This window comes from Bos javanicus, chromosome X, assembly GCF_032452875.1.
Source record: "Bos javanicus breed banteng chromosome X, ARS-OSU_banteng_1.0, whole genome shotgun sequence".
In the NCBI taxonomy this organism is placed as follows: domain Eukaryota; kingdom Metazoa; phylum Chordata; class Mammalia; order Artiodactyla; family Bovidae; genus Bos; species Bos javanicus.
Window position 1 is genome coordinate 143,845,964 of NC_083897.1, and position 7,143 is coordinate 143,853,106.

The window sequence follows — 7,143 nt, forward strand, 5'->3', positions numbered from 1 at the left end:
ACGCAAAGCAGTGACCCTCCAAAGAAAAAATAAAGGAGATGGAGTGAAGACACACATGGAGAATTTCCATGCAGAAGAAGTCCCGATAATTTTTGTAAATCCCAAGGACATAAGGAGATGGGGTGTAGCTCCCAACTTCTGAAGGCTGGGCCGGATCACGTGACTTCCTCGCCAAGGGGGAGAAAGAGACACCCGATGGTGGACACGCTGGTGGACACAGCGTGAGCAGATGACCAAGGTCAACATCAGCGGTGATGAGTCACACAGCCAGCTGCATGCTGGACGTGATGTGAGGAGAAGGGGACCTCAGCTCTGTGACCTTCCTTCCTCAAACCTGAAACTCCAGCCCACCCCCCGAGAAGAACGTCACACAAACCCAAACGGAGGGGCGTCCGAGAAAATGCTCTTCAGAACAAGGAATGTCAAGGTCATCAAAGGTGAAGACAGTCAGAAACCACCACAACCAGAGGAGTCCAAAGAGACAGGAAAACTAAATGTCACAGGGCAGTTGGGATGGGGTTCCTGGGACAGAAAAAAAGGACATTAGGGAAAACAAAGGACGTTTGAATAATGCATGGACTTGAGTGAATGATCGTGTATCCATATTGGTGCATGAATTGTAACAACAGTACCTGGCTCAGATAAGATGTAACTGACATGGGGAAGAAAAGATACGCAACAAGCAACAAAGGTTTATTGTGTAGCAAAGGGGACTAGTCAGTATCTTATAATAACCTACAGTGGAAAACGATTCCAAAAATTATACATATATATACCTGAATCACACACACACACACAAAAAAAACAATTTTACTTTTTGAAATTTAGTAATGTCTTTCTTTCTGCCAGTTTTTCTAAATACTCTGTAGACATCTAATAACATGTGATGTACAAAATTTTCAATATATTTGTGCAGGATATAAGATTAACTTGTGCTTTCCAGGTGGCTCAGATGGTAAAGTGTCTGCCTGCAACGCAGGAGACCTGGGTTCCATCCCTATGTCGGGAAGATCCCCTGGAGAAGGGAACAGCTACCCACTCCAGTATTCTGGGTTGACTAATTCCATGGACTGTATAGTCCAGTCAATAGGATAGCAAAGATGGGACACAGTTGAGCGACTAACACAGACATAACATTAATATAAATAAATACACATAGAAATACATTTTAATTATTGTTGAGATCATTCAAGATGGTCTTGTTCTTACTTTTCTGCACGTGATAAAGAACTCTTAGAGAACTGTTAATACATCTCACTATCATTATGTATATTTTTCTTTTCCCTTATATTTCGTCTGATTTTTGGCTTTACGTATCTTTATTTCTTTGTTGTTAGGTGTCCAGTGGTTTATGAGGTCTATCTTCATTTTGAATTGTACCTTTTATCATTTAAAATATTCATCTTTGTTTCCTTTAAAAAGAAATTAATTTAATAAAATTTTTTTCAAAAGATGTAAATAACGTGAGGCAAACTGCTGTGGACACTGTAAGAATTGTCTGTATGATCTTCACAACCTTTCTGACAACCTAAAACTATGCTACATTTTCTAAAACACAAGTCTCCTCCACCCCTGCATATATATCTGAAGAAAACAAAAACAGCTGAAAAGATGCAATATATCAGTGTGTATGTAACAGCACTGTTCACAATAGCCAAGACATGGGAGCAACCTAAGTGTCCATTAACAGATGAACGTGTAAAGAAGACGTGGCCCACGTGCACGACGGAATATTACTCACCCACGAAGAGCGGGGACGTGCCATTCGCAGCAACGTAGATGAACCCAGAGATGGTGATACTCGGTGAAGGAGGCCAGACAGAGAAATAGAAATATCACGTGATATCAATTCTATGTGGAATCGAAAAAAAAGGGCGGGGAAGGGTGCAAATGGACTCATTTACAAATCAGAAATAGACTCACACACATAGAGAACAGACTTACGGTTACCAGAGGGAGAGAGAAAAAGGATGAACGAGGACTATGGCATTAATAGGTGCGCACTGCTATGTATAAGGGCTTCCCTGACGGCTCAGCTGGGAAAGAATCTGCCTGCAATGCAGGAGACCGCGATTAGATTCCTGGGTCAGGCAGACCCGCTGGAGAAGGGGTAGGCTACCCACTGCAGTCTTCTTGGGCTTCCCTTGGGGCTCAGCTGGGAATGAATCCGCCTGCAATGCAGGAGACCTGAGTTCGCCTCTGAGTTGGGAAGATTCCCCTGGAGAAGGGAAAGGCTACCCACTCCAGCGTTCTGACCTGGGGAATTCCATGGACTATACAGTGCATGGGGTCGCAAAGAGTCAGACACGACTGAGCGACTTTCACTTTCACTGTGTATAAAATAATCAGCAAGGACCTACTGTAAAGCTCAGGGAACTATACCCAATATTTTATAATAACCTACAAGGGAAAAAACTAAAAAAAGATACATTCACAAACACACACACACACACACACACACACGTGCTGTGCTGTGCTTAGTCAGTCACGTCTGACTCTTTGAGACCCCATGGACTGTAGCCCACCAGGCTCCTCTGTCCACGGGATTCTCTAGGCAAGAATACTGGAGTGAGTTGCCATGCCCTCCTCCAGGGGATCTTCCCCAGAAAAGGGGATATATCACCATCAGTTCAGTTTAGTTCAGTCATTCAGTTGTATCCAACTCTTTGTGACCCCATGGACCGCAGCACGCCAGGCCTCCCTGTCCATCACCAACTCCCGGAGTCCACCCAAACTCCTGTCCATCGACTTGGAGATGCCATCCAACCATCTCATCCTCTGTCGTCCCCTTCTCCTCCTGCCCTCAGTCTTTCCCAGTATCAGGGTCTTTTCAAATGAGTCAGCTCTTCCCATGAGATGGCCAAAGTATTGGAGGTTCAGTTTCAGCATCAGTCCTTCCAATGAATATTCAGGACTGATTTCCTTTAGGATGGACTGGTTGGATCTCCTTGCAGTCCAAGGGACTCTAAGGGGTCTTCTCCAACACCACAGTTCAAAAGCATCAATTCTTCGGCACTCAGCTTTCTTCATAGTCCAACTCTCACATGCATACATGACCACTGGAAAAACCATAGCCTTGACTAGATGGACCTTTGTTGGCAAAGTAATGTCTCTGCTTTTTAACATGCTGTCTAGGTTGGTCATAACTTTCCTTCCAAGGAGTAAGCATCTTTTAATTTTTTAAAAGATTGGCCAGTATTAGAGAAACACACATCCAAACTATAGTGAGGTACCACCTCATACCATGGTCAGAATGGCCATCATCAAAAAGTCTGCAAATGACAAACGCTGGAGAGGGTGTGGGGAGAAGGGAGCCTCCTGCTCTGTTGGTGGGTGTGCGCATGGGTGTCTCCAGCGTGGAGAGCAGAGTGCAGGCTCCTTGAAAACCCAAGAGCAGAGCCACCACATGACTCCGCAATGCCACTCCTGGGCATCTACATAAAAAGATAGTAATAATTACATCCATGCACCGCAGTGCCCACAGGAGCACTATTCACAAAGCCAAGCCGTGGAAGCAACCCGAGTGTCCATGAACAGAAGAACGGATAAAGAAGTTGTGGTCCATGCAGACAATGGAGTACTCCGCAGGCATGAAAAGGGACGCAAGGACGCCATTTGCATCAGCGTGGCTGCAGCTAGAGATGATGGTAGAAAGTGCAGTAAGCCAAAAGAGGAAAACAAATATATGATCTCACTGACATGTGGAATCTAAGGTAGGGGGGTGTGTGTGTGTGTGTGTGTGTGTGTTAGTCGCTCAGTCGTGTCCGACTCTTTGCAACCCCATGAACCATAGCCCACCAGGCTCCTCTGTCCATGGGATTCTCCAGGCAAGAATACTGGAGTGGGTTGCCATGCCCTTCTCCAGGGGATCTTCCCCACCCAGGGATCGAACCCACATCTCCTGCATCACAGGCCAATTCTTTACCGTTTGAGTAAAGTATGACACAAATAAACTCATTTACAAAAGAGACACAGACTCAGAGAGAGCAAACTCGTGGTTCCCAGTGGGGGAGAAGGAAGCGGGAAGGCTCAAGACAGCAGGAGGGGATTAAGAAGTACAATCTACTACATATAAAATAAACAAGCTACAAGGCTCCGTCACAATGCAGAGAACACAGCCAATATTTTATAACAACTATCAATGGAGTATAACCTTTAAAAAATGGTGAGTCACTGTGCTGTACGCCTGAAACATAATACGGCACATCAACTATATCAATAAAAAGAGAAAAATTAAACATGACAAGTCTCGGCTCTCCTGCTGGAAGCAGACACAGCTCCCGGGAGAGGCCTGAGGTCAGCACTCTGCCTGGAGTCCCCGCTGGGTTTGCAGAGAGGCCAGAACTGGACAGGGAACCACACCTCTCTCCCTGTCCAGCTCCAGGGCTGGGCGCCCACACCTCCACCAGACTCCATTCAGGTCTCTGTTGCCCCCAGCCAGAGCATCGTTTCAGCATCCCCTCTGGGACACGTTTGTGGTCAAGCCCCTGCCTCCATGGCTTTCCGTAATCACAGGTCCATCTAGTCAAAGCTATGGTTTTTCCAATGTTCATGTATGGATGTGAGAGTTGGACTATAAAGAAAGCTGAGCACCAAAGAATTGATGCTTTTGAACTGTGGTGTTGGAGAAGACTCTTGAGAGTCCCTTGGACTGCAAGGAGATCCAAGCAGTCCATCCTAAAGGAAATAAGTCCTGAATATTCAGTTTGAAGCTGAAACTCCAATCCTTTGTCCACCTGATGAGAAGAGGTGACTCACTGGAAAAGACCCTGATGCTGGGAAAGATTGAGGGCAGGAGAAGAAGGGGATGACAGAGGATGAGATGGCTGGATGGCATCAGCGACTCGATGGACATGCTGCTGCTGCTGCTGCTAAGTCGCTTCAGTCGTGTCCGACTCTGTGAGACCCCATAGACGGCAGCCCACCAGGCTCCCCCGTCCCTGGGATTCTCCAGGCAAGAACACTGCAGTGGGTTGCCATTTCCTTCTCCAATGCATGAAAATGAAAAGTGAAAATGAAGTCGCTCAGTCGTGTCCAACTCTTAGCAATCCCATGGACTGCAGCCCACCAGGCTCCTCGGTCCATGGGATTTTCCAGGCAAGAGTACTGGAGTGGGGTGCCATTGCCTTCTCCTCGATGGACATGAGTTTGAGTAAATTCTGGGAGGTGGTGATGGACAGGGAGGCCTGGCAGGCTGCAGTCCATGGGGTCACAAAAAGTCAGACACGACTGAGCGACTGAACTGATGTAAAATAGATAGCCAATGGGAATTTGCTCTGTGACTCGGGGAACTCAAACAGGGGCTCTGGGGCAACCTAGAGGGGTGGGAGGTGGGAGGGAAGTTCAAGAGGGAGGGGACATGGGTAAACCTATGTCTGATTCATGTTGATGTTTGGCAGAAACCCACACAATACTGCAAGGCAATTACCCTTCGATTTAAAAAAACATTTTATGTTACAAACAAATCGCCGTGGTGCGTGGGCTCACTTCCTCCAAGGCATGTGATGCATCCTATCATACCTAGGGCTGGAACCTGTGTCCCCTGCATTGACAGGCAGATTCCACCTCAGAGCTACCAGGGAAGCCTCGTTTTAATCCTTTTTGCAAGCCTGAAGCTGATGACTCGGGTCTATTCTAAACAGGGAAACTGGGGTTTAGCAATGATGAGGGGCTCCGAGAAGACACCCCAGCTAAGAGGGACAGCAAAGCCTGAAGTAAGATTCCGGGCTCTCAGAGGTCAAAAGCCTACACCTTCTCCACGACTCCGGAACATTTTATGACTCACTCCTTCCATCTGCTGGACAGATGGTGACTCGTTTGATGACAACATGCTGTGAAATGGGTCACCGCGGATACGGCAGAACCACGTGTGATTAAAAGCATCCTCCGTGAGGGGATGGGACACAGCGAGACGTGTGCCCATCAGGGCTGACTTTTAATTAACGTTCCTCTGCAACCGGGACTGATCGTAGCAGGCTTTCCGGAGTCGCCCGGAGCCCTGGGCATCGGGCCTTTTCCGCGAGACGGCTTTGAAGGCAAGAGACGATGCAAGGCAGCTGAACGCCGGCATCCAAGCCCCTCAGTGTCAGCGAGGAGTCTGTTAAAAGCTGTCGCTCTCGGGATCTCTTCAAACCAGCGCAGCACAGACGATGGAAACCGAAAAACAGTCCTTGTCTCTTGGAGAGACCCACAAAGTGACCCAGGAGGATGGAAAGTCTAGCTTTCATAGAGAGTGCCAAGGCAGCCACAGAGACAAAATTGGTCCTTTGGAGCAGAAAGGAAAATGTAAGGTTAGAAGCCTGCAGTCGGGCTTCCCTGGTGGGACAATGGTTAAGAATCCACCTGCCAACACGGGATACACAGGTTCAAATCCCAGTCCAGGAAGATCGCATATGCCAAGGGGCAGCCAAGCCTGCATGCCAGAACTACTTAACCCTTGATCAGTTTTAAGCTCTCACAACTTCACACCATGATGTTAACTGTGCTGCTGCTGCTGCGAAGTCACTTCAGTCGTGTCTGACCCTGCCATAGATGGCAGCCCATCAGGCTCCCCCGTCCCTGGGATTCTCCAGGCAAGAACACTGCAGTGGGTTGCCATTTCCTTCTCCAGTGCATGAGAGTGAAAAGTCAAAGTGAAGAAGCTCAGTCGTGTCCGACCCTCAGCGACCCCATGGACTGCAGCCCACCAGGCTCCTCTGTCCATGGGATTTTCCAGGCAAGAGGACTGGCGTGGGGCGCCATCGCCTTCTCCACGAAGCCATAAAAAAGAATGAAACAGCCACCTGCAGCAGTACGGATGAACCTAGAGGCTGCCACACCGAGTGCAGAGAGTCAGACAGAAAAGGAGGCGGATCCTGTGGCGTCGCGTATATGAGGAATCCAAAAAGATACAAATGAACTAACTTACCAAACAGAAAGACACTCACAGACTTTGAGAAGGAATTTATGGTTGCTGGGGGTTGGGGGAAGGGATAGTTAGAGAGTCTGGGATGGACATGGACACACCACTGTATTTAACACCGAGAACCAACAAGGACCTGCTGGACAGCACAGGGAACTCTGCTCAATACTCTGTAATAACTGTATGGTCACCAGGGGGAAGGATGGGGAAGCGATAGTCAGGGAGTCTGGGATGGACATGGA